Source organism: Eubalaena glacialis, chromosome 10 (genome assembly GCF_028564815.1).
Source record: "Eubalaena glacialis isolate mEubGla1 chromosome 10, mEubGla1.1.hap2.+ XY, whole genome shotgun sequence".
NCBI lineage: Eukaryota > Metazoa > Chordata > Mammalia > Artiodactyla > Balaenidae > Eubalaena > Eubalaena glacialis.
This window is the reverse complement of record NC_083725.1, coordinates 82,277,987-82,304,865: the sequence shown is the minus strand read 5'-3', so window position 1 is coordinate 82,304,865 and position 26,879 is coordinate 82,277,987. Positions and strand designations below refer to the sequence as shown.

Below are 26,879 nucleotides of genomic sequence, written 5' to 3'. Positions count from 1 at the left end.
TACCACTGCAATACAACAGATCTTTTAAGCCTGCAGTTGATTCTGATAGGATTTAATGATGTAAAATAAGTAACAAAGGCCTGTGCTTTGGCCTAAGAGCAAATTCTCTGCCGTTAAAAAGCCTCTGATTCTGAGCTTTGGTCTGTCTGCGGAGGGGAGACCATGCCAGGCATTTATGATTGGGACTTGAAAGCTTGAGGTCTGTGCTATACTAAAAAGGTAGCCACTAGCCGCATGTGGCTGGTTAGGACTTGAAATTCTCCTAGTCTGGATTGAGATGTACTGTGAATTTGAAATACATAACAGATTTATTTTTAATACTAAAAAAAAAAGTGAAATATATCAATAATAACTTTTATACTAATTACATGTTGAAAATGATAATATTTTGGATATATTGAGTTAAGGTATATTATTAAAATTAATTGTACTGGTTTCTTTTTACCCTTTTTAATATGGCTGCTAGAAAGTTTAAAATTGCATATGTGGCTCGCATTATATTTCATTAGACACTGTTGCTTTAGGTTTTAAGTCAGTGTTGGGGGCCAGTTCAAAAAGTTCATGGTCTTTACCCTGCAAATTCAAAAGCTGGGTTTTACTTCTTTTTTTTCTTTTTGGCCACGCTGCGTGGCAGGCAGGATCTTAGTTCCCTGACCAGGGATCGAACCTACACCCCCCTGCAGTGGAAGTGTGGAGTCTTAACCACTGGACTGCCAGGAAAGCCCCATGTTTTATATTTGAGGTGACCATCCAGAACAGTTATTCTGAATCATTTAACTCAACCTTGAATATTTGCAGTATTATTATCACTGGTGCTTTTTTGTGTGTGTGTGTGGTGGGAATTTCATGAAATTTGGTCTGAAGGGCATTTGTAGCTTATCTACTGTTTTAAAAGAGAGTCTTCTAACATCTCTAGGAGGGGCAACAAGGAAACCTAAGCGAGAAATTGCTTTGCTCAGATTGGATTTTTATTGCAGAGCTGCAAAGCCAGAAGACCGCAGTTTATAGTGGACACTGCAGTTCATTTTTTAACTGTGGACTTGTGATGAAACTGCTATGAAATAGCAATAGAAGCACTGCTTACCCTTTTTCCTAATCATTTTTGGCCTTTCTCTAGCCCTCCGCTTTCTCTTTCTCTTCCCCTGATATTGTTTGGTGATTACAGTGTGTGAGGCCCAGCCAGGCATTCACACAGCGAGACTAAGAAAAGCAGATTTAGCTCCTAAGCAATGGCCAAGTTGGAGTGGGCACTGGTCACTGAATTCCTCCCTAAATGGCAGCCTTCCTGGGAATTCAGACCATTTTCTTCATCGCCAAAATGGCAATGCTAAAAGCTCTTGTGTCTACCTCATGGTGGGATTATGAGAAGTAGAAAGGAGAAATTAAAAGGCAGGATGTCCACGTGACTTCCCTGGTGGTCCTTGGTTAAGACTCCGAGCTTCCAGGGCAGGGGGTGTGGGTTTGATCCCTGGTCGGGGAACTAAGATCCCACATGCCCCACAGCACGGCAAAAAAAAAAAGGAGGGGAGGGGCAGGATGTCCAGGGTACACAAATAGTTAATAGTAAAAGCCTGGAAGATCAAGGTCCCCTGCCATTAACTGTTTCTGTGGCAAACTGTCTCCCTTCTGTAGGCCTCAGATCTTTCTCCTATTATAAACTAAGGGAATAGAAGAGTTCAATATAGTTAAAAAGACACAAAGTCTCACCCCAGATTGAATACCAGTTCTGCTACCTACTAGCTGTGTGACCTTGGGAAAGCTTCTTGACCTCTCTGTACCTCAGTTTCCTTATCTATAAAATGGGGACAATAGGATCTGTTGTGAGGTTAATTGAGCTAATACCTGCAAGGTCCTTAGAACAGTGCCTGGAAGATAGTAAATACTCTATGAACATTGGATTCATTCAGTCAACAATATTTATTGAGTGCCTTTTATGTGCCAGGTGCTGTTCTAAGCACGAGCCACAGCAGTGAACAAAGCAGTAAAACTCTCTTTGAGAGAGGTACTTTTAGTAGAGAAATTCAAGGTATATTTATTAATTATAATCAGAGTATGTCACTACCTTAGGGACCTGCATGCACAGTGCTGCTTTATTTTATTTACTGGGTTTTTTATTTTATTTTATTTTTTTTAGGGTTGAAAGAGACTGACAGTCCTACAGTTCACAGTTTTTAGCACCTGCCTGTATATTTCCATTTACAATGATCTCACTACTTTTTTGTGAGACAACTGATTTCATTACTGCGCAACTTTAATTGTTAGAAGCCAAAACTAAGCCAGATTTTTTTTTTTTAATTTTTAAATTTTATTTTATTTATTTTTTTATACAGCAGGTTCTTACTAGTCATCAGTTTTATACACATCAGTGTATACATGTCAATCCCAATCGCCCTATTTATTGGGTTTTGACAATGAGTCTATTTTTTTAAAGTTTTCTACTGCTAAACAAAACAAAACAAAGCAAATACAAAACCTTGGGTTTCGTTCCTAGCTCACCTACCTCTTCACTGTGTGACCTTGGGCAAGTTATATTAACTCTCTAAGGCTTCATTTCCTCATGTATAAAAAAGTTATACTATCTTTTTTTTTTTTAATTTTTATTTATTTTATTTTTGGCTGTGTTGGGTCTTTGTTGCTGCACGTGGGCTTTCCTCTGGTTGCGGCGAGCGGGGGCTACTCTTCGTTGTGGTGTGCGGGCTTCTCATGCGGTGGCTTCTCTTGTTGCGGAGCACGGGCTCTAGGAGCTCGGGCTTCAGTAGTTGTGGCGCGTGGGCTCAGTAGTTGTGGCTTGCAGGCTCTAGAGCACAGGCTCAGTAGTTGTGGCGCATGGGCTTCGTTGCTCCGTGGCATGTGGGATCTTCCCGGCCCAGCGCTCGAACCCGTGTCCCCTGCCTTGGCAGGTGGATTCTTAACCACTGCGCCACCAGGGAAGCCGTATCTTTTTTTTAAAAAGTTATAATATCTTCCACAAAGGAGAGTGTGGGCATTCAATGTTACACCAAATGAGACAGTGCTTGTAAAGCTCTTAGCATGTTTGACTCGTAGTAAGTGTTCTATAAGTGTTAGCTATTTTTGCCATCACTTCTAGTTTTGGAGATTCTGGAAGTCAGTGGTTCTAAAACTGAAAGTTCCCCAGGCTGGTGTAAGGGAAAACTGAATCATGTTCTCCTATGATGCCCCTCTCCACGGGCTAGGTGGTTCAGGAGTGCCTTGGAATCCTTTCTTTTTCAGAGAAAAATAGAGATCCAGAATTTCAGTAGAGGTGCCCAAAGATGGAGAAGGTTTTCTTGAGAGGTAAGAGGTAGGAGTCCCTCATCATTGGGGTTGTCCAAGCTAGACAGTCAGCAGGGATGTTGTAAAGGGAAGGTTCTTGGGTTCGTTGTTTTTGAAGACTGCTTCCAGCTGAGTTGATGGAGCCTTTGTTTGGTCATCAACATTTGGTCCAGCTAGGTAAGGAAACCCTAGCGAGGGGTACCCGATCATTCCAACACCTTGGGGCGCCCGTTTCTAAAGGGCAGCTGTGACTTCAAGAGACTTGCTGCCCCACTCAGCCAGGAGGGGCACTCACCCTGACATTGCCGCTAATACTTCTTCTTCTGAGTGTATTTATTTCTTGGACACAGGTGCTAGGGTTGAGTTGGAGAGAGGCATGTCACTCCTTTACTACATTGTTTATCCAGAGAGTGGGGGTACCTGAGTCTCAGTGCCATACTTATCCTTAAATTCCCTTTTCTGGGGATGGAGTAGATTGAAATGACTTCAGAGCCAAGTGGCTAGTGGAGGAGCACACCTATGTCTGGATCACTCGGCCAGCTCTGGGGAAGCCACAGCCAGCTTTTAATTTTGGTTTCAATCACTCCTCCATTTTGTTTGCTACCCTGGACTTGCCTACAGGAAGTGAAAAAGCAAAGGGACTGTGTTCTCTGGATTCATTTGCTCTTTTCTTTTTTTAACGATAAACAGTTTATTTGCTTTGACAGAACCATTTCCTGAGCATCTACTGGTACAAAGCACCTGTGCTAGCCACTCTTCTTCCGTTCCTTCAAAGTGCCTACTGTGTGCCAGGCACTGTGCGAGGGCCTGGAGATACAGGGCTGAGCAAAGATATAAGTGGTCCTTCTCTTGGAAGTTATAGCCCAGAAGGGGAGAGGGGCATTGAGTGAGTAGTTCTAAGGTCCTGATTGTGAAGGGGAGACAGACCCACGCAGGCTGTCTGAATGGTGGCTCTTCCCTACCCTTCTTGTCCCAGCCTCCAGTGGCCCTGGCTTCTGTTGGCACATTGTCTGAGCTCCTCGGTTTCTGACTCAATTCCTATGGCGGAGTCTGGGTCTCATCAGATCCCGGGTGTCAGTGAAATGCAGCTGGTCTTTGTCGCCTCACCCTGGTCAGTTACCTCTGAACAGACAGCTCAGGGAAATCCCTACCCTTCACCCCATACATGCCGCCTGTGCCAGAGCAGCCTTTAACTCTTCATAATCTTTGCAGCAGTACGGGAATCCTCTGGCTGGGAATAGAAGGAAAGCCGGGAGGAGGGCTAAGAGTGACATGGGGTATGTGTTGCCAAGCCAGCTGGTCTGGGAGAACATGAGGAGAGAGAAAAGGAAAAACCAGTGTCCTTGAATGAGCTGCTTTATGAGAGTGACTTTTTTTAAAAAAATAGACTTTGTTTTTTAGAGCAGTTTTAGGTTCACAGCATAACTGAGCAGAAGGTACAGAGATTTCCCATATCCCCCCCCACCTCCACATGTGCACAGCCTCCCCCGTTATCAACATCCCCCACCTGAGTGGTACATTTGTTACGATTGATGAACCTGCATTGTCACATCATTATGACCTGAAGTCCATAGTTTACATTAGGGTTTACTCTTGGTGCTGTACATTCTGTGGGTTTGGACAAATGTTTAATGACTTTCAGAATGTATCTGCAGTGTTTTAAATTTAGATTTTGTGAATCCTCTGTGCAATGTTCCCTAAACTTCAGGCATTCAAACTTTAGGCATTCCTGTTCCACCTCTGCATTTTTATAATAGCCATATAAAATTGACTCACTTAAAAAAAACCAAATAAGTGATTTAAAAAAAATAATTTTATATTCATATTTATTAGCCTTCATAGTTCTTAGCTATATTATGTATAACTATTATTTATAGCATTTATATTTTTTCAAGTGTTCTTGCCGCACTGCCATCTCAGGTACCCTCAGGTATTTGCTCCATTCTTTGGGAAATTCTGCCTACGAAGTTCATGAATGGACTTTCAGAAGCTTTTTGAAATCCCCTAAAACTGGCCAAAATTGTGTTTATGTCTTTTTTTCCTGGGGGAGACAGTTCAAGTTTTCATCATGTAAAGGGGGCCAGGACCAAATAAGGAGAAGAGCCACAATTTGCAGTTCTTGGAATTATGCCTAATTTTCATTTACAAAGATTTCATCTTCCCAGGAAGCGGAATAGTTTTCTACAAAAAATGGACTTTTTACACATAAAACATCCTGTTTTTTTCTTTTTAATGAGGTGCAGATAAACTGAAAACTGAAAAATGATAATGGTCTCTCCCACATCTCCTCCTCATCTCTATCCTGTTTTCAGCCTTCACCGTGTGAACGTTAATTCATCATTAAGAGGAGAGTGACTATTTTCTGATCCAAAAATCATGACATATGGTCTGATGAAGAATCTATGTGTATATATCATGCCTTTCAGAGGTATAAAAGGAAAACTCCAGTTATATATTTCATGAGTTGCCTTTATTAAACAGAAAATTGCAAAAAAAAAAAAAACAAAAAAAACTTTTTAAACAGGGAGGGGCACCTATCCTGGAATATCCAGAATGTAGGTTCACTGTAAATATAGGTCATTGGATGTTTCAGAGAAAAATGAGCAAAAGGAAAGCTGCTTGTTAGGGTAGAAATATAACGTGATAAAGTGTCTCTGGAAAAAAGCACTATTGTGCTAGATCACTCAAACCACAAGGAATGCACTGCTTATATAAAAGTGGACCAAGCCACATGTCTTTCTCTGCCTCTGGGGTAACACACCAGGCGGGGACACAAAGGGCACTCTTGTTAATTCTTTCCAGCTCAGCCCCTTAGCCTTAGAAAGAGTATTAATAAGTCTCTATTTGTGTCCTGTCTCCTTTCACCAAGGATTCATGAATAATAGATACAATGATAAAATAGAAATAGGAATTTGAAATCAGGACTAGGGAAAATAGAAGTAAAAAGAAGAAGACAAACCAAGGGGGATGGGGAGAGTGTAAATATGCATGCATTAAGGGTCTGCATTACTGCTGAGCTTCACATTTGACTTGGAGCTTCCCGGTAGCCAAAACAAAAAAGGGAACAGAGTAGGTTTTCTGGATTTTACTGTTAGAGAAGAAAAACACCCTAGTCATTAAGAGGAAGCTAAAAGCCTCCTAGTTTGTTCCTTTAAGTTAAATTTCTTATGTCGGGCCCACTGAGGGTATGGAGAACAGTGTCCTCTAGCTTTCTTCTTTGTCTTATTAAGTCCTCGTCATCCTGCAGCTCCTCAGACGGGGCTAATTTTCTCATTTCAGGTGGCCATGTTACAGATGGCCATGGAACTCTCCTTTGTGGTACTTATCACAGATGTACATTTACATCTACTAATGAGATTATTTTGAAAGCTTGTCTTCTCCACTAGGTTTTAAGTCCCATGAGGCCAGGGCCATGTTGTCTTCAGTGCCTGGCATAATCTTGGCACACTGTGAGCCCTCGGTACATACTTGTTTGAACAAATGAATAGGCAAAAGCAGCCAGGGATTTTACGTGATTCTTATAGAGCTCTCACAGAAAATCAAGGTTCTTTCAAAGGTACAAACTATCTCTTGTCCAGAGAGCTTGACTACCATAGTTCTCGCAGTATCTCTAAGTTCGTTTTACTCCACTGTACCCTTCAGAGATTGTTAATAATAATAACTCCAGGGCATTGTGCACCCGCTGTAAGTCCAGTCCTGTAGTAGGCATTTGGTACACGTTGATGCTTGTCCTCCCAGATGAGGGAAACTGAGGCTCAGGGGAGGTGGAGGGCTTGCCCAAGGTCGCATAGCTGGCAAGAGTCACAGTGTAGGTCTCTCTGACTCAAGTGCATGCTGTTTCCTTTCTGCCTGCTGTGTCTGAGCCTGAGCCACAAGTGTCTGTGTGAGTTATGGGTTCTTATCTCTTGGCAATTAGAGCTGCGCAGCAAGGTATTTCTGGCACAGGCCGTTGCTGCTTTCTGACAGCTGTTACATTCCGGTCTCTCTTGAGTTGGGGAAAGAAAGCCCACACCTAGGGTTGGCCAAAGCAGTCTCAGAACTCATTTGTCCTGGCTTTTGCACACAGAGAATGTGTTTATTGCTCTTGTCACAGTGTCTTCTGAAGTGCAGGCGCATTAAAGTTGAATATTATTTTCATAAAAGTCACTAGGGAGACAGGGAGAAAAGAGGCACAATTAGGGTGTCTCAGGAATAATTGGATTTGCCCAGTGATTGGGAGAGTGGAGGCAGGAAGTGACAATATGCCAGTACATAACGTTTGATGGTGCGTTTGATTCCAAATTTGTCAGGCATGTATTTTTAATTACTTTGTGCCTGTTGCCTGTTGTCATTCTTTTAATAGAGACCTAATTTTTAGAATGGGATTTATTATTATATTAAACTTTGTCTATTCCGCAAGGCTGGCAAATGGGAGATTCTTATAGCTCAGTGTTGCCACCTACCGTGTACTGCATGGAGTGTCAATCTTCAGAAAATTAGAAGGCAGTAAAACACATTTCAAACTGCAACAAGGCATAATTTGATCTGTTTGTTCTTCCACAAGGTTACAAGTCCTCAGTGTGCACCTCATAAGCATCTGTCATCACTGTGTGCTCTGGAGTGCCAACATACTGGTTCCAGTGACTTCTGGTGATTAAAAAAATAGCACTTTTCCTTTGCTCCTTGAGGATGAGCCTCCTCAAAAACATTTGCTGCCTGCACTTGGGGATCTGAATAATTGCTATATTCAGGTTTATGTTAGAGAGTGTTCCTGAAGAAGGCATTTAAGGGGATGCTTGTAAATGTCGCACTAGTCTCAGTAAGGATTTTGGCTCATGCCAGTGATTTAGAAAACCTAATAATTTTTATGTCTCCAAAGTTGTGTTCCCAGGCTGCTGGCTATTTCATATTCTAAAGCTTGTTTCTGCATTTAGAAGGACACGAGAGAATAGCAGTGGGCATTGACATGCCTTTACCTCTCTATGCCAGAAAATGACTGACAGATTCCAGCTTTGTTTGTGGTTAGATTTAGATTGAGTCTTATTCTGATTTCCTTCAGTGGCTTTGACAAGTCTTATTTGGAAGATGAAGTAGCACAGTTATTGAACTAGCATCCTGTTGTTCCTAGTTTGAATGGTAAGAGCCACAAAATCATCCATACAGATATAGGACATAAGATTTCACCCACTTGCCCTATAAATTATTGGTCAGGCAATTAGGGACAAAAAATATGAAAAAATGTAGGTGCTAATTATTACCAGATTCTCTCTCACTCTTTTTTTTTAACAAGAGATCAAATTTTTTAAGGGTTTTACATATTAATTAGGGCATTTCCTCCCCCTAACCTCCAGTTAATATCCATGGTAAACAACCTTTATTGATTACATAAATCTGAAAGTTTAGTATCCAGGAATGTCAAGACTGTGCACTATTTGTCTATTCATCTGTTGCTTTATCCTGTTACACAGTGGATTCGAAGCAGCTTATGAGAAAGGCATAAAATATGAATGAAAAAACAATCAGCACCAGCAAGAATATAAATTATACTAGGAGATTAAGCCTAAGGAGACAGGAGAATGAGAACAGCCTGGTACTATTTCTGTTAAGCTAAAAAGCCACTTCATTGGACAGGTTGGTGTAGCCATTTTTTTAAAGCTGCTTGGAAGCTGCTCTCAGTTTTGGAAAGCTCTGTGTAAACATGGGCAGCTTCGTGTTCCTGACATTTCAGCTGAACTTTAAAAATTGCCTTTCTTTTCCTTCCAACCTCTACCTGACCTCTAGCACACACCCACTTCCTCTGAGCCAAGGTGGTGTCGGTACTGAAAGTATTTTATCAAACGAGGTTGCTATATTTCTGGAAATGGTGTAGCCTGGAGGTCAGCTGGGCATTTGGGAAGCCTGAATGTGGGAGGCTATTTTGGAAACCCTTTTATTATTAGCACACCCTGGCCCTTGTGAGCAATTCCAGGGACTCGCACCCGTATGGGCTTCGATGATAGGAGGACCGAAAAAAGGAGTGTTGAAGTGGAAGAGGGAGGCAGAAGTCATTTTCTCACAAGCTGGCAGGATGCCCGATAAACTTCCTTCCACGGCTCCTATTTCCAGCCTCTCCTCTAGGACCTCCAGCCTCTGTTGCCTTCCGGGGATCTGGCATGCTGGAGGTCATCTTGAAAGAATTCTGTCTACATAGGCTCCCAGGAAGCTAGTTTAGAGAATGGGGCTAGGATGCAGACTTTACTGGATCACAGAGGGCAGGCTGGGTAGGGTGCTTTCAGCCTCAGAGCAAGTTGTAGTCCTGTGTTGAGATGCAGCTCTGCCCTGGCTTATTACAACAAACCAGAGGTCCGTAGCTGGAAGAGTCCTCCTCTTCCACCCTCACAAATACACATACACTAGGTAAGGAGTCACGTGATGATGAGATACCTCTGATTACAATTCCAGCCCTGAACTTTCCCCTGAGTGGAGACTGACACAGCTCACTGCCTTCAGGACTTCTCCACTCAGAAGTCTAATAGACACCTCAAACCTAACAAGTACAAAACTGAGTTCTTGGTTGATTTTAATGCCTCCCCTCTCTGATTTTTTTTCTTCCCCAGTCTTAATCATCTCAGAAAACTGCACTGCCATCCACTCTGTTGCTCAGATCAAAAACTTGGGAGTCTTTTTTGCTTGTCTGTTTCCTGCACCCCTGTCATAAATCCCATCAGTGAGTCCCGTTGGCTCTGCTACCAAGACATTTTGCATAGCTGAATCCCCCTCAGCATTTTCTCTGTTGCCATCTTGGTCAGCCCCCACCCTCTCTTGCCTGTACTCCTGCAGTAGTCTCTTTACCTAGTGTTGCTCTTCTTAAGAACTTAAGAACACTTAAGTTCTCCCTACTTCTTTCAGAGGCAGTAGAGAGGCATTGCAGTCAGACTATCTGGGTTTGCATACTGGATCCTCCACTTATTGTGATGAGCAAGTTACCTAATCTTTCTATGCCTGGGTTTGGTATCTGTAAAATCAGGATGATAATAGTACTCATATAAAAAGTTTTCATGGGACTTTCCTGGTGCCGCAGTGGTTAAGAATCTGCCTGCCAATGCAGGGGACATGGGTTCGAACCCTGGTCCGGGAAGATCCCACATGCTGCGGAGCAGCTAAGCCCGTGCGCCACAACTACTGAGCCTGTGCTCTAGAGCCCACGAGCCACACTCCTGAGCCCACGTGCTGCAACTACTGAAGCCCACGTGCCTAGAGCCCGTGCTCCGCAGCAAGAGAAGCCACTGCAATGAGAAGCCCACGCACCGCAACGAAGAGTAGCCCCCGCTCGCCTCAACTAGAGAAAGCCCGCGCGCAGCAACGAAGACCCAATGCAGCCAAAAATAAAAAAAATTTTTTTAAAGTTTTCATGAGGATTAAAAGAGATCATACATGTAACATTCTTAGGACAGTTCTAACGGCTTGTCCCCAACCCCCAAGCCATTCTCCAAATAGCAGCTACAAAAGTCTTTTAAAAAGACAAATCAGATCATGACTCTTCCATGGCACGATCTTTTCTTTTAAATTCTTCTATGGTTCCTATTGCCATTTGGAAGAGAATCTAAACTCTCACTAGGTATTACACGGCCTCCATAACCTTCGCTCTCTGACTCCCTAGTTTCCTCTTTTACCACCCATCCCACTGGTCACTGAGTTCTAGTTTTACTGTCCTTCCTTCCCAGGAACGTGCTTGGTTTGTTCCCACCTGGTCTCATGCCAGAAGTGCTCCTCCACAAGATCTTAGTTTAAATGCCACATCTTAGGCCTTTCCTGATACATACTGTGAACCACCATTTCACTCTGTCACGTCACTGTTTTATTTTCTTCATAGCAGACATCAATCTCTGAAATTATTTACTTGTTTGTTATCTGTATTTTTGTCCCTCTGTCTCTTTTGTCACTACTGTATCACCTGTGCTGACAGTGCCTGATTTATAAAAGGCCCTAATAAATGTTTATCCATTGACTAAGTAATGATAGCTGCCAATTATTTAGTACCTACTATGTCCCACACACTTTCACAATTCTTTTTTTTTTTAAATGTGACTTTTTTTTTTTAATGGGAATTATTTATTTTTATTTATTTATTTATGGCTGTGTTGGGTCTTCGTTTCTGTGCGAGGGCTTTCTCTAGTTGCGGCAAGTGGGGGCCACTCTTCATCACGGTGCGCGGGCCTCTCACTATCGCGGCCTCTCTTGTTGCGGAGCACAGGCTCCAGACGCGCAGGCTCAGTAATTGTGGCTCACGGGCCTAGTTGCTCTGCGGCATGTGGGATCTTCCCAGACCAGGGCTCGAACCCGTGTCCCCTGCATTGGCAGGCAGATTCTCAACCACTGCGCCACCAGGGAAGCCCCCACAATTCTTTATTTCTTCCTCATAACATTAAGGGGATAGATTTTTTTTAAACCCATTTTAGAGTTGAGCAGATAGAGTGACTCAGAGAAGAAAAAACTTATCCAGGGCCACCCAGCTGGCAAGTGGGTGAGCCCAGATTTTTAACTCATGTCTGGCTGAGTCTGTGCAGTTTTTTGGTGATAACACTAGTGAATTTAGGGGGTTTATACCTGGCTTATGAGTACAAGGTGAGACTAGACAGGTATCAAAATTTCACTATCCTTATTCTCCTAAAAGGTAACAGTTTTAGAGCACTTCCTATGTGCTAAGTGCTTCCTATTTTCTTTTTTTCTGGCGTTCTTCATCACACCCTAGTTTTGTTGCAATTTTGTTGAGGTTTCATGAGATGTATCAGTTGTATTCATTCAGCTTCCATTATGAATTGATTCAAGTCCAGGAGGGTTCAAGTCCAGGAGGATGACACCTGCTAGAAGGTAAGTGGAGCCAGGTGCATTAGGCCCTCCTGGCCTTGTAGCTTCACATTTCTCAAAGTGTGGTCTCTAGACCACAAACAGTGACATCACCTGGGTTGTTTGGTAAAATGCACATTCTTGGGCTCACCCTAGACTTGTGGCATGAGATTCTCTAGGGGTGGACCCCTGGCATCTGCTTTTTTACAATCAACCAAGGTTATTTTGATTAAAATGGATGTATGAAGATCACTGGTCATAGACATGTATTCTAGCTAATTAGGTGTTTTGTGATTTGGTTTTGTTCTTGATTTTTAAAAGATGTGTAAAGCTGTATATTTGCTTATTATTCATTTTATCAAAACTCATTTGCATGGCTTTTAGTCTCTGACCATGGAGCAAGTAGGCTTTTTTCCCATTCTTAATGACTCTTAGGCTCCAAGTTCCAGACCCAAGTTGGCTACCGTGGTCAGTGTGTTCAATGTTTCCTGCTTGGGTGAAGCAGGGTGCCTCATTTTTGTCCCTGAGCTGTTGCCTGGCTGTGTGTGGTGGGGGAGGGGGAGGGGGAGGCTGGTCTGTTCTCAAGGGGGCTGGATAGTTGTACAAGAGCAGCCCTTCTTACACACTTGATCCCATTAAAATTATTTTTTAAAATCAAGTTTGTTCTTGTTACCTCCTTTCCAGAAACAATTCTGGAATAATCAAAATTCCCAGATCTTCAAGTCTGTGCTTCCCTCCCCTCTGTTTACTCTCTAAACAAAGGCCCCATGTTTTAATAGATGCCATAACAGTAAAATTAACTTTATTAGACTCTAGATGGATTTAAAATGTAACGTAATGGCATCTCTGTCTGGCTAGGAAGTCATGTGCTTCGTTTTGAGCAGAGAATGCAGTTGCTGAGCCTGGTGGGGGATTTAATTATTATTGAATTAAAGTGGCCAAATAATACGAGCATTCCTCATCTTTAGATGCTGCCCTGATGGTTTTTGGCTATTGTGTATTGAGAAACCTGGGCCTCCAGCTTGGATTTTTCATCTAACCCACCTTCTGTTCTTGACTCAGGAGTTCATGAGTTATGCCACAAGAGAAAGTCAGCACAGTTATGTTTCCCACCTCACGTCCTTCATCTGGTTTGTAGTACTCTAGGTTCTCAGAAAGCTTGACATATGAGGCAAATTGCAGTTTACTGCCCTTGTGCCAAAGAACTCACAACTAGCCAGCTCCTTCTCCTCCCAAAAGTCCTAGCATATACTTTCATTAAATAATAACATGCTACACTGAGATATTACTGTTCACTTTATCCTAATGCTTTTATATCCACCCCTTAAAAGAAAAGTAGAGCCTTTATTAGGCTATTTAACAGAGGGGAAACTGAGGCACAGATCACTCATCGGTTACTGGCTGAGCCCAGTCTGATTTATGGCCTGTCCTTTTTCTGCTGGTCCTTGCCAGTGTGCTTGGTGGCACCATCAGGTCTGGGAAAAGCAAGCTGAATAGTTTTTGGTCCTCAGGACCAAAGGTGTATATGCCTTATATGTTCTCAGCTTATTAAGAACCTAGAATATTTGGTAGAGAGTTTCATGGGTAGGAGATCCATTAGCGGATGGTCATGGCTGCTTCATTTTGGACCCTTTAGTCTAAGCTTCTAAGCATTATTATAAGCACACCCCAGGAGGTAAATGTAAAAATAATTTTCTTGCCAGTTTTTCCTGCATGGTATCCTAGCGACAATGTACTGTCTGTCCTTGGGTATTGGGGCACCAACTGGGGCAGTACGAGAACTTGGCAGAGAGAAGGCATGTGAAAGGCATGGTCAGAGTCACCCCTTTGAAAGTCAAGGCATAGTTTCTTTTATCTTTTGGAGGGGTTTTAACCCACTTAAGCAACATTTTATTTTCTGATTACGAAGGCAGTATGTATTTATTGTCAGACCACTTGGAAAACACAGAAAATCCCAAGGAAGGAAATAAAAATCAACTCTAATTCCAATATTGTTAACATTTTGCTAAATATCCTTCTGGTAGTCTTTTTTTCTGAACTGTCATACAGTGATGAGGTTCTAAACTCAGAATGTAAGGGAAAAGAATCCCAAAGTCAAGATTACCCTACAACCACCATGGATAGTAAGTTTTATGCACTCTAAAGTTTGGAAACTATTGAACTAGACTCAAGGAAAGAACAACTTTAAAAAAATCTATATGAAATGAAAAGTCTGGGGGAAAAACCATTCTACCTTTAAGATTACTATCAAGTCCCTAACGGTAAGTGGATGGCGGTGGAGAATTTAACTGTGTTCTTGCCTGTCTGTAAGGTTTATTCTGTTCTGTTTTAATATTAAACTTCTATAACTTTCATATGGGTTAATAGATTTACTTGTGAGGATGACAAGCCATAGTGACGTCACGTTTTGGTCCAAGGGGTAGGTTCTGAGTCATCCTAAGAAAAATGAACACAGTACCGTTCCACCATAGGTGCTTACCACCCCTCTCAAACCTATACACAGACACATGCACACACAGTTGGGATCATTTGTCTTGTAACCTTCATTTTGTTTTATTCAACAGTAAATATTCTATATATTAGGTTTAAAGTTGCATATATTCAGTTGCAAAGATGTACCACAGTTTATTAACCAATCATTTGCTGTTATAAAAATCCTTGTGTATAAATTTTTGTGTTCATCCATAATTATGTCTTTTTTTTTTTTAGGGACTGAGGGAGGTTGTTTTTTATTTATTTATTTATTTATTTATTTATTTATTTATTTATTTATTTTTGGCTGTGTTGGGTCTTCGCTTCTGTGCAAGGGCTTTCTCTAGTTGCGGCGAGTGGGGGCCACTCTTCATCGCGGTGCGCGGGCCTCTCACCGTCGCGGCCTCTCCCGTTGCGGAGCACAGGCTCCAGATGCGCAGGCTCAGTAGTTGTGGCTCACGGGCCTAGCCGCTCCGCGGCATGTGGGATCTTCCCGGACCGGGGCACGAACCCGTGTCCCCTGCATTGGCAGGCGGATTCCTAACCACTGCGCCACCAGGGAAGCCCCATAATTATGTCTTTAGGATAAATTCTTAGATGGAGAATTGATGGTTCAAAGGATAGTACATTTTTAAGGCTTTTAAATCATATAGCTAATTTGTCCCCAGGAACATTATGTGCTTCCTTCAAAGTGTCTATTTCCCAGCATCACTGGAAATTATCATTCAAAAGAGTCTTCCACAGCATGCCTTTTGGATGACCTACAGCTTCTGTTCATTGCCTGGCCAATTTATCCTGGAAAGAATAAAAGAAACGAGGCTGGAGATGATAAGTGCTTGTGGCTAGGTTCCTGTTGGAGGAATGGGGACAGATAACAGGAAAAGGGGGAGCTTGGACACCATTTCTTTAATCCTGCTTCCAAGTTATCTTCAGCAGAGATCTTTTAATGGTGAATACTTAAAGGGAATATATAGCTTTAAAAGCACATTCAATATTATAATTTTTGATTTGGAAAATGATTTGATGTCTTGTCATCATAGATACTACAGAACAGGAATGACAGTTGTATGTTTATCCAAAAGGGAGTATGGTTTAAAAAAAAAAAGTGTAGAAACACTGTTCTAATCCAAACCCTCATTTCAGATAGAGAAACTGAAACTAGAGAGTTGGAGGGGATTTCTTTAGAGCCACACAGCCAATTGATGATGGAGTTGGAGCCAGAGTGAAGGCTCCCGACTACCTGTTCAGAGCTCAATGATGAGGTGGGCCAGCCTAGTTTAGGGGGAGATGAGAAAGCAGACATAGGGCCTCTTTGGACAGATGGCCAGGCTCTCTTCCAGGGCCTGTGAGCTGCCTCACGCCCCTCCTGAACAAAGACCTAGGTGTCTCAGGCATGGCATTTCACTGTCTGCTTGATTATCTCCACCTGTGAATGGGAGCAGACCTACACTTTAATTACCAGGGTCTTTGCCTGAACTTTGCCTTCCACTGGATGACTTCTCTTCATTCCTCATCAGCTCAACTGTCACTTCCTTAGGGAAGCCTTTCCTGACTGCCAAGATAGTTTAGGGTCCCTGTGTGCATTCTTGTAGCACCTCTTACCTTTAATATCCTTGTCACAATTATAATTACCTTGCTTTATTTTTAATATCTGTCCCGGCGACTAGACTATCTTCTCTATGAGTGTAGGGCTCTATGAGTGTAGGAATGCTGTTTTACCTTCTGTTGGTCCTGGCATATACTAAGCCTTAATAAATGCTCGAATGTTTGACTATTTGGATGGATGCTAATGAGTGAATTAGAAGTGTGTGTGAGCTGCTGGGTGGTGCTGTTTTTGATTGCCTGCAGAGCCAGGAGAGCTGTCCCTTATTGCCAAAGGCATTGAGAGAAGAGAGAGAGAAAGGAGACCCAGTTGAGGCTGCTGGTATAGCCACAAGCCAGAGGGTATGGTCTGCTTCCCTGGGTGCCCAATTGCGGCCTCCTGGGTGGTGGGGTCAGCACCCACATCCAATTAAGCATTTATTACTGGCTTGGCAGAATCAGCCCCGGTAATTTCGTAGAGGTGGTTGGAGAGGAGCCTCCTTGAGTCATTCTGAGGAAGAGAATTCAAGGTCAGGACTCACCTTGGCGGGGAGAGGACAAAACCCAGGTGACCTGCGACCTGGTCTTCACAGTCGATGGGCGCTTGCGGCAACGGCTGTAAGGTCTGCTGGTGGCTGGCTGGGCGCCAGAGCAGCGCTGCTGTTAGGCGGCAGGTCCTGCCCCCTCCGCCAGTTTTCCTCCCCCTCCTCCGTCTCCCTGCCCACTCCCGCTTGCAGCATCCTCTGCAAGAAGAGGAACGTGCCGCGCTCGGACGCGCGGTCTTGGCCGAGCGGCGGCACCCGGGTCGCGCTCTGGACCAACGGGGTCTGCCGTCTGGCGCTGCGCCAAGTGCTTTGATCCGCGCTGATGTCAAGTGGGTGTGGGCTCTTAGGGAAGGCCGGGCGAGGACGAGGAGGGAGCGAGATGCGCCGCGGGCGCGCTGAGGCCCCAGCGCGCTCCGCCGCCCCGCGCTGCTGACCGGTAGCCGGCCCCGGCTCCCGGAGCGGGCTCATGGAGCCGCGGCGCTGCCCGTCCGGGGACGCGTGCCCCGCCGCCCTGGGGGGCTGGAGGGGGCCGCCGCGGGGGCCCTGCAGGTGTGTCCGCGCGCCGTAACTTTCGGGGGGCTGCGGGCTGTTGGGCGGGTAGGGCTCAGGGTGCCCGGGCTGCATTTAGGGATGCTTTTGTGTCTGGGCGCTGGCGTGATGGGAGCCGGTTCGTCCCCGGCCGGCCATCCGCGTGGGAGCCGCAGCTCGCCGCTGGAGTTTCAGCGAGAGAATTCATTGAGCCGGCGACCGGCTTTGGGTTACTCATCGGGAAGGGCGCCGAGGGAGCTGTCTTGCTGTTGTGAGAATTGGTCTCCAAGTACAGACTGCATTCATGGTAACAGGATTATCTCTCAGCAGACAGCGCGGCTTCCCGAAATGGGCTGTGGTTGGGGGCACCGGTCGGTCGGGGTGCGGGGGAGGGGAAGTGGGCAAAGGAGACCTGTCCACCCGTTCCGCCCCGCGCGGCGGGGCGCCGGCCCCTCCCCCCACCCCTTCTTGCAGGGAGCCGGCTATGGGGGAGGTAAGGGGTCAGCTTCTCGCCGTTGACAGGTCTAGTTTCAGACACACCTTCCCGGAGGAACGCGGAGGCTTTGTTCCAGTGCCCGTCCCAGCCCCGAGCCCAGAAGCCCGCGGGCATCGGGCCGGGACTCCAGTGCCATTACTCATCTTTTATAGCAACGCCGGCGAGCTCCCGGGTAGGCAAGTTAATTATTAATGTGTCTAGGCTGGAGGGAGGGAATCTGGAAATGAGATTGGTGGGTTGCAGGTTTTTCTTTCCCTTTTTTGGCGTTGGCCATCAAGGTTTAAGCCCAGGGTATTGCAGCCTATTTCCTGAGAAGGATGCTGGCATTCCCCCAGTGACCGGCACTCCGCGAAAGGGACCCCCTTTCCCCATCTGTGGGATAGCCCCATCTCCCCCCGGAGGGCACAGAGGGAGCAGCTCTTGTTTTTTATCTACTTTGGAACCGGCCCATACCTTTCCTCCTTTGCCTTCTGAAACCAACCTCATTCCCACCCCCTGCCTCAGAGCAGCTTCCAGGCTCAGGTGTGTGAGACCTGAGCCCTCAGCCGGTAGTCTGAAGCGGTCAGAAAAGAACTGCCCTGTCCCGGCCTCAGTGCCTGAAAACCTCCGCCCTGCTCAGCAAGTGCCCTGGGGTATATTTTCAGTCCCCTGCTCTGTAGGACTGTGGGCCTAGGCAAAAGTGTCTGTCAGGTGGTCACCTGACCTGCCTCTCCCAGTTCCCTCAGCTCCAAGAGGAAGGAGGAGGTCAAGGTTGGGGAAGAGCTGAGGGCGGAGTTCTTGCTCTGGTTTCAGTTTCCCTCCCAGCTGGCTGGGAGCAGGTGGATTCTAAAACTGGTAGTCTCACCAGGTGTGCTCTGTGTGTGCTATTGAATGAATAAGAATGGGAGGGCCCAGGTTTAAATGGACGGCTGTGGATGAGGCGTGGCTTGGCGGATTGGGCTGGCTGGAGGGCTGAGATTTTGCCCCAGCTGGGGCCTGAGGAGAATTGTCAAACTCAGCCCTCCTGGCAGCATTGTGCCTTAGAGACCTGGGACACTGCTTTTTCTTTGTCAGTTTAGGATAGAGGACTCAGCCTTGTAAACTGAAGGGTTGGCAGATCTGTGATGAGAAGATGAGCTTGCCTTGGAAGCTGACACTCTTGAGGGTGCAAGAGGGGGCTGGGCTTATGGGGGGGAGAGGAATGTGGGGAGGAGGATGGGCTTATAGGGGTGAGGAGTGCAGGGAGGGGGATTTTAGCTCTAACTGTGGGCTGTGAATTGTATCAGAGCGGTTCGCTGAGACAGCCTGTTGTAGTACCCCACATCCCTCCCTTCAGTTGTCTGTCCCTTACCTCAGTGGCTTGGCTTCCTGGGTTCCTCCTGGCTCTGGTCTCCAGGGCTGGACTGTTCTGATGGCTGCCCAGGGACACCTAGTCCCCATCTCACCCCAGCCTTCTGGGGAGGAAATGAGTGAAGGAGGGCTTGGCTTCAGAGAGGCCTCTGATCCTGACACCCTGGGTTACTGGGGAGTCTGTGCCACCTGTCTTCCCACTGGGTTTGTGGTATGTGCACTCAGTGGCACCCCTCCCCCAACTCACATGCTTTTAGAGTGCCACCTTCTCCAGCAGTGCCCTGAGCTGCTGGTGATCTGCTGGCACTCTGCGAGTTGAGGATTTGGAGATGGTCCTGATTAAGAACAATTTTTTTTAGATTATGGGAAGTCTGCCATCTAATGTTTGCTCACTTGCAGCCTACTGGTCATAGCTGAATACTCATTGATAATGGCCTGGCCACTGCCTGGGAAGCTACTCAAGGTGATTCTGTAAAGAGTAGGTGGGTCCCTGGTGGCACTGTGAAGCGAACAGGAGGTCATCAGGGATTGTGACGTTGTGGGCAAAGTGAGGCAGCTGTTATAAAGGCTGTGGGAATTGTGAGGTGAACAGGAAGAGATCAGAGTCACTGTGAGTGGTAGGGTCAGAGGGCTGAGCAGGGCTGGTTTGGAAAGTCCCCCACGTGTCCTGTTCCTAATGTCCATGCTGGGCACAGCGGGCTGTGGAGAGTCCAGCATCAGCTGAGGCCTCTGTTCTGGGACCTGACCACCACTGCCACCTGGGAAAAGGGTCCGTCTTTCTCTCTGTACACCAGCTCCTAGAGTTCTCCCTTCCCTCTTAACAGAGGTGCTGGGTTTAATGGTGGCTGTTACTGTGTTCCTCAGCCCCAGCTCTGGCAGGGAGCCTCTTCCTGGGATGGGCAGCTGGAGAAAGTACCCAGTTTAAGAGAGAGGTGCTTCTGAAGGCTTGTTCTGAATCACAGAAGATCAAGAGGAGAAACAATAAAGACCCTGGCAGTCTCTGCAGTCTTGGTTTGTAAAATACAAAATTCCTCCCTAGGGTTTGTACTGTCTCTGGTGAAGAGAAAAGAGGCTAGTTATTCCAGGCCTATGCCCCCTGCGTCTCCAGGTGAGGGGAGAGAGAATGATGAGGAGTTAGTTGAGGCATATGGTTTGTGGCACTTTCTCTGCCCACTTGGGTTCAAACTCAGTCTCTGCTGTTTACTAGCTTTGTGTTTGTGGGCCTCTCTGAGTCTGTTTCTTTGCTTGTTAAACAGGGATAAGGGTACCTCTCTTCACCCCCTCCCCCCAGTAGGATAATTGTGAGGATTATACAAGACGTTTGTAAAGGATTGAACACAGTGCTTGTTAATTGGTAGGTTTTTTTTTTTAAATTAAAGGTAACTAGAGGATCCTTGGAGCAGCAGCTGAGAGGGTTGTTTTATTTTACAGAAGATGAGAATGTCAGAAATGTCATTTTGTGCCCACCCCAGAGGCCATACCTGGGCTCCTAGGGTCAGATATGAGAACTGTCCTGGAAGAGTTTCTTCTGACCTTCACATTAAGTCTGTTTTCCCGTCTCAGATTATTCAAAGAGACCTTGGAGACCTGTGAATCCCTGACTGCAGGCACAGAGCATAATTGAGCTGGAAAGGTAGCAGCCTCAAACTCTTGCTAATGCAGCCATCTCTGGTCCAGCCATGATTGTGGATTGTGGATTGTTAGTCCCAAGAACAACCAGACACCTGGCACTTTTTATCTCTGTAACTCTTGACGAGTCCTTTTGTCTCTTTGAACCGGTGTTCTGTGAGAATAATAAAGCCTGCCTCTTATGATTAAATGGAATAGTGTATGCAAAACTGTAATGCAGTAATGTAATGCAGCTTACTATGTACCAGACACTGTTCTATGTGCTTTCATATATTATCTCATTTAATTCTCACAACAATTTATGGTGCAGTTAATTATTGCCCGCATTTTATTGACGAGGAAGTTGACTATTAGGAATTGTTACTGTTGCGTGGTTGACCCCCTGTGGAAATAATGCCTCTGAAGATCTCTGCCTCCCAGAGTAAGAATAAACTGAACTTTCTGCAAGTACATTTGCATACTGCCTTTCTTCCATCCACCTATTCTAACATCTCCAGCTAACTCTGGATATGTTTGTAAAATGAGTAAAAGAGGTCCTTGTTGGTCATTTTGGTTTTTCGGTGCCCCTCTCTTGTCCCCTCTGCCTTTCATCCATAGGCTCTGTGGGGCTTATAGACACAGCACCTTCTTGGCTGTTACTTTTAAGTGTCATTTGTGTGGGACTGTAATCCTCTTGGGCTCACTCACTTAGTGGTACCTTTTAAGAACGAGGTTGCTGGTGGGTCAAAGATAGTTGATATTAGGATAGTAATGCAAGATACATAAAAAGGATTGTACATCAGCTTGCCTTAATGCTGGGCAACACTTAGGTACTGAGGATCAGTTGTATCTCCTTCTGACTTGAGTGTAATTCATGTAAATAAACTAAATGTTTGTGGATATAAAAACAATAAAGAAAGAAATAAAGAGGTTGCTAGCTTGATGTGACTTTAGGCAGAGGAAATGTTTGGTTTAGAGCCAACCATTAGGCTTGGAGTTTTCAAGGTCCCGTCTTTCTTTCTAATGGTTCTGGTTAGCTATTTTGAGTCCTTCCCTCTGCTCCAAACCAGCTGCCAGTGAGCACCCAGGTCTGAAGTTTTAAATGTGTTAGGGAAAAAAAAAAAGCGAAGAAAGAAACAAACACCCTGTGAAAATAAGGACTCACGGCTGGTGGTGTTTCAAACACGGGTGGTGCTCATTAACAGAGTTATGATCACAGCCTCAAATTTGTTCTCATTACTTTTGTAGCATGTTTATATGATAAGAAAAAGGCTGCAGCTTTGTGGGTTATTCTTTCTTTTTATGACAGGAATAACATTTATGGGCGTATAACACAAGTAAAGGAATAAAGGTCTGGTTAGGAATAAAAAGTGAAAAGCAACTGGTGGGACTCCGGGCATACTCAGAAGATTCCAGAGTTCTCGTTAGCAGAGATTTTTCACAGCACGGACCTGGGTGCCTTAGTTCCCACAGCAGCCTGGTGATGTCATCAGAGGGATATTGTTTCTGTCATTTTACTGGAAAATGGAGTAACTTTTCTGAGGTCAGGTAGCCAGATATGTAACGCTGGAGACTGGACCCCAGGTCTCTGAGTTTCTGAGTCAGAGGCAAGCAGTCTCATTTATCCTTGTAACAATTTAAATAATTTTTCCTATTATGGACACATGATGGAAAATGTAGACTATTATAAAGGAAGATCGAAGCAGGGAATCATGGCCCAAACATTGTGTACATCTTGGTGAACTCTAAAGACTTTTGTTTTAGGAAGAAGGGAACGTTTGTCTTTGTCAGGGAAGAATTGCTTGTTATTTATACATCTCTGGGCATCTCCAGTTTCCTGTCTTGGAGCAGGCACTCTTTCTGTAAGCTTTGATTCCCTACAAATTCAGGCCAAGTTCTTTATTTTATGTGAAACACCGTGCTAGGCACGGTGGGGAAGAGAAAGATGAGCAAGGCATTCCTGCCTTTAGAGAGTTTATCATTAAGTGGGAGAGGCAGATGTGTACTCCACCAATTAGTCCAGGTGTAATAGTAATAGCAAACAGCGACTGTATCCAGCTCTGTTCCAGGTGCTTTAGACAAGTTATTCACATTTAATCCCCAGACAACCTTGTGAAGGAGGTGTTACCCATTTTACAGTTGTAGAAAAACTATGAGGTTAAATGGCCTGCCTAAGGTGATAAAACTAACAACCATCCAAGCTGACATTCAAATCGAGGTTGTCCCATTTTAAGACCAAGGGCCCTCTCTTTTGAAAATCCCTTAAAAGAGAAGCACGAAGTCGGAGTCTTTCAAGATGAGGGAAGGTATGGCATTTATCTCTTTGTCATTCTCTCTCATCCTTTTCTTCTGTCATCTTTTATGATAAATGATTCTAATAATTTTGAGTGGTATTCATTACCTTTTCCGAAAATTCCCTGCTTGGATTCTTTTGCTTATCTGGACCACTTGATAATAAATCTCATAACCTCAGAACTGGAGGAAATGGAAAGGTTGTCTAGATCATTCTCTTTCTTTTCTTACTTGGGGGAAACTGAGTCTCAGAGAAGGGACCTGACGTGGGCATACCTAATAGTTGTTAGCGCAGTCAGGACCAGAACTCAGGTTTTTTCACCAGAGTTTCCCAAAATGTAACAGGATATGGGATAATACAGGGGTGAGTATTTTAAATTTTAATAGTTTTATACCTGAGTATATGATTTTTTCATGTGAAATATGACTGGAATATTGAACTCATCATTTGGCAGCTACTGTTGCTTAGGATGTGTCTAAAGTCTGTGCTGTCTGTTTAAAGGAAAAAGTGGACGTACAGGTTGGACAGCGAGGTGGCAGAATCATGGAGGCGGTGTGCGGGCAATGTGTGGATGACATTAGGGAAACAGCGCGGATACACCAAGTTGTACTCTCTGAGAGGATTTACTTGCCCTATCAACTTGATTCTTTTAGGAGCAGGAAGAAGGGGGCCAGACCCTAGTGGAAGCATATTACCTACTAGGTATTTTACCTGTCGGTCAGTATGAATGGGTTCATTGTGTGTATATTGTATATTGAGAAAGCTCTGAGAGGTTGATTAACAAGCCCATGGTCACACAGGGTAGATTGGAGAGTGAGAGTTCAGATCCCAGCTTGGGCTCCTTCCCTTGCCCCTCCTTGACACCTGCCACATTCCACAAGGTGGGTGCGCCCTGCACCCAGCCTGCCCTTGTCCAGGGTTCTGACACTTTCTTGTTCAGGTACCAGGCTCAAGTGGAAATGAATGTGATTGGGTTGCTAGGTTGCTGCTGTAGCCTGCTAATTTAAAGCTTGATTTTGATAGAATTTCAAAGAATGTGCTGTATCTATAATATGTGTATTTATCAAATCTGACTCATGCTGGTAAGTGGTAAAATCCTTATCCTGCTGCCTTTTGGCTTCTGTACACATTGTGATGACGCCGTGTGGATTGTGAGCTCCAAGAAGACATAGACTGTGCCTGTCAGTCTATCTAAAGGGCAATTACCAAATGATTTTTGAGACTGATTCATTTATCCATATTTTCAGAGTTCAGAGGATCAACCAGTAGGTTTTTACCTAGGGTGGAGGTGTGTGGGCTGCTTCCACGTTAGCTGAAGAAACTCAGAGTTGCAGGTTATGAAGAGAAGGCCTCCTTTGGGAGATTTTGGCTAGAACAGGGGCTCTAGGCTTTGGGTCCCTCCTAAACCTGTCGAGAAGCTTCTACGTCTCAGTGGTTTAGGACCACATGGAGCATGGTTTCTTGCAGGAGGCAGTCAGTCACTGCCCATCCGTTATGCACTAAGAGCTGTGATAGTGAGGTAGGCTGAAAGATGGCTCCCTCTCCAAAAGGTGTCCATGTTCTGATCCCCGGAACCTGTCAGTGTTACCTTATGTGGTAAAAGGGATTTTGCAGGTGTAATTAAGTGAGGAATGGGGAGATTATGCTGGATTATCTGGGTGAGCCCAGTGTAATCAGAGGAATCCTTATAGGAGGGTCAGAGTGAAAAGAAGGAAATGTGATGACTATAGTAGAGGTTGGAGTGATGCAGGCCTGTGAGGAAGGAATGTAGAAGCTGAAAAAGGCAAGGAATGGGTTCTCCAGAAGGAATGCAGCCCTGTTGACACTTTGGTTTTAGCCCAGTGAAACTGATTTTGGACTTCTGACCTTCACAACTGTAAGATGGTAAATGTGTGTTGTTTTAAGCTGCTAAATTTGTGGTAATTTGTTACACCACAAATATAATACAAACCGATACCAGATGGGTACTGAAGATCAAACAGTGAACATAGCACAGTCCTTGCCTGCCTTCAGTGGTTCTCAGTCCAGTGGGGGAGACAGGCAAGTACAGAGCCAATTTTGATAACAGTGATAAGTATCCCGTTAGGGCTGTAAGTTCAGGAATCTGTGGGAGATAAGGGAATTCAGCCTGGGGAAAAACTTCTTGGATGAGCTGACCTCAGAGGTGCCACTGAAGGAGAGTTGGAGTTAGGGGATGAAGGAGGCCGGGAAGAGCTTTTATGGAGAAAGAAGAGCATATTCAAGGTCATCTCAATAAGATCTGAAAACTAGGTGGAGGCGACTGGCCAGGCCTTCCAAGGCAGAAAGCTGGTTTAATTAAGTTGGTGCAGGTCCTCATGGCCCTGTTTTCAGACTAAAGCCTTGCACAGTGGGAACTAAGATGGAAAAGTCCTGGTGCTACGCCTTCAGGGTTGTGTGATGATAGACCTAACACCATCTTGGGCACCTGCTAGGTCTTTCACTTATATTTTCCCATTTAATCCACGCAACAACTGTGAGAGGTAGGGACTATTATTTTCTTCATGTTGCGACTGAGGAAAATTGAGGTTAAGTAATGGGCCCAAGACCACATAACTTGTAAGTAGTGGGGCTGAGATTTCAATCCAGGCCTTCAGGCCTTCGAGCCCTCGTTCTTAGTATTCTCCTCTGTGGTAGGAAGATCACTGGGTCAGCAATCAGAGAAGCTGAGTTCTAGTGCTAGCTGTGCTTCTTACTAGATTTAGGTCAATCTACTCTTCAAATACCTCAGTATTTCCATCTGTGAAAGGGGATAAGAGGCCTGCCTGCTTCAGAGGTGTTGTGAGCCTAAAGGAGATGCTGAAGGAATGTGTTTTTGCTGTGAACTCCTCTCCTCTCACCAGAGTTTCAGACACCTCCAGAAAGGTCCTTGTTTGTTAGTGAGCCCTATCTTGCAGTACTAGTCATCCTTAAGGGTCATGAGGCAGGTTGGGAAATTTGGCCACAGTGGATCATTGACGTGTCCACATGGGGCTAGAGTGTTTGCATCTGTGGGTGGTGGTAGAGATAGAAAGTGGGCAAGAGACAGGGAGTGGCCTGTCTCAGGGTACCGAGAGTGGGAATGTAAGTCTGGAAGGAAGAAGTGTAGTCTGCATTGTGTTCCCTGCAAATATGCCAACGCTAGAGGTGACTGAGGGGGAAACTTTCCTGACATGGAAGTTGGGCGAGCAGCATGTAGTGATTTGAGGCAAGTTGATGTGAGTTCTGGAGCCTCAGTCTCTTCATGCGTAAAATAGAGCTAATGATTCCTACTTTGCAAAGTATGTGAAAGCATCCTGCCCAGTTCCTGGCATATAGCGGACATTCAGTAAATAGGGACCATCTCTAAAGCTGGCAGTTTGAGACTTCTCAGGGTTAATCCAACAGATTCCAGTTCTTTGCAGAAATTCCACCTTTCTCCCTTGCCTTTCAGACTCACTTAGGCACATTGTAATTGGACGTGAAGGGAGGTCTGGCCACAGAATGAGAGACCCATGACTCTGATGGGGAATACCCTGTGCTTCCCAGCGAGAAATGGTGACAGGTGGTTTTCAGGTGGCTGCACTGGGTCTGCTGGGCCATTTTGGAAGCGAGACTGTGTTCATCTTGCCAAGTACAGGATTGAGTGTCACTGTTTTGCTTTCTGGGAATAATGGCTGTGCAGATAAAGTAGATTTATGGCGCTGAGGTATTTCAAAGAATAGACTGTTCCTTTTTTTTGAATGTCTACATCTTCTGGTTATTAAGGTAGTGGTTATTTTAGAATATTTGGAAAGTATTTTTTAAAAATAAAAACATTTACTTCCACACCCAGAGATGATTACTGCTAGCATTTTAGTGTATTTCCCTCCATTCTTTTTGAAATGAACATATACTTTTTTCGCAAGATACAGAGTTGAATATGCTTTATTCACTTAACATATCATGTGCATTTCCCAGATTATTACATATT

General features: G+C 44.8%; 1 protein-coding gene across 8 annotated transcripts in view; it reads left to right on the top strand.

Moving 5' to 3' along the window:
- Nucleotides 1-26,879, top strand: part of PLEKHA7 (pleckstrin homology domain containing A7) — a 213,660-nt gene that overhangs the window by 59,607 nt on the left and 127,174 nt on the right. Inside the window, exon 1 of one of the 8 annotated variants that reach the window (XR_009702218.1) lies at nt 16,890-17,225. The exons of the other annotated variants lie outside the window; for them this stretch is intronic. The gene's annotated coding sequence lies outside the window, so the exon portion shown is untranslated. Of the gene's footprint in view, nt 1-16,889; nt 17,226-26,879 lie in introns of those variants that run through there. 8 annotated transcript variants of the gene reach the window in all.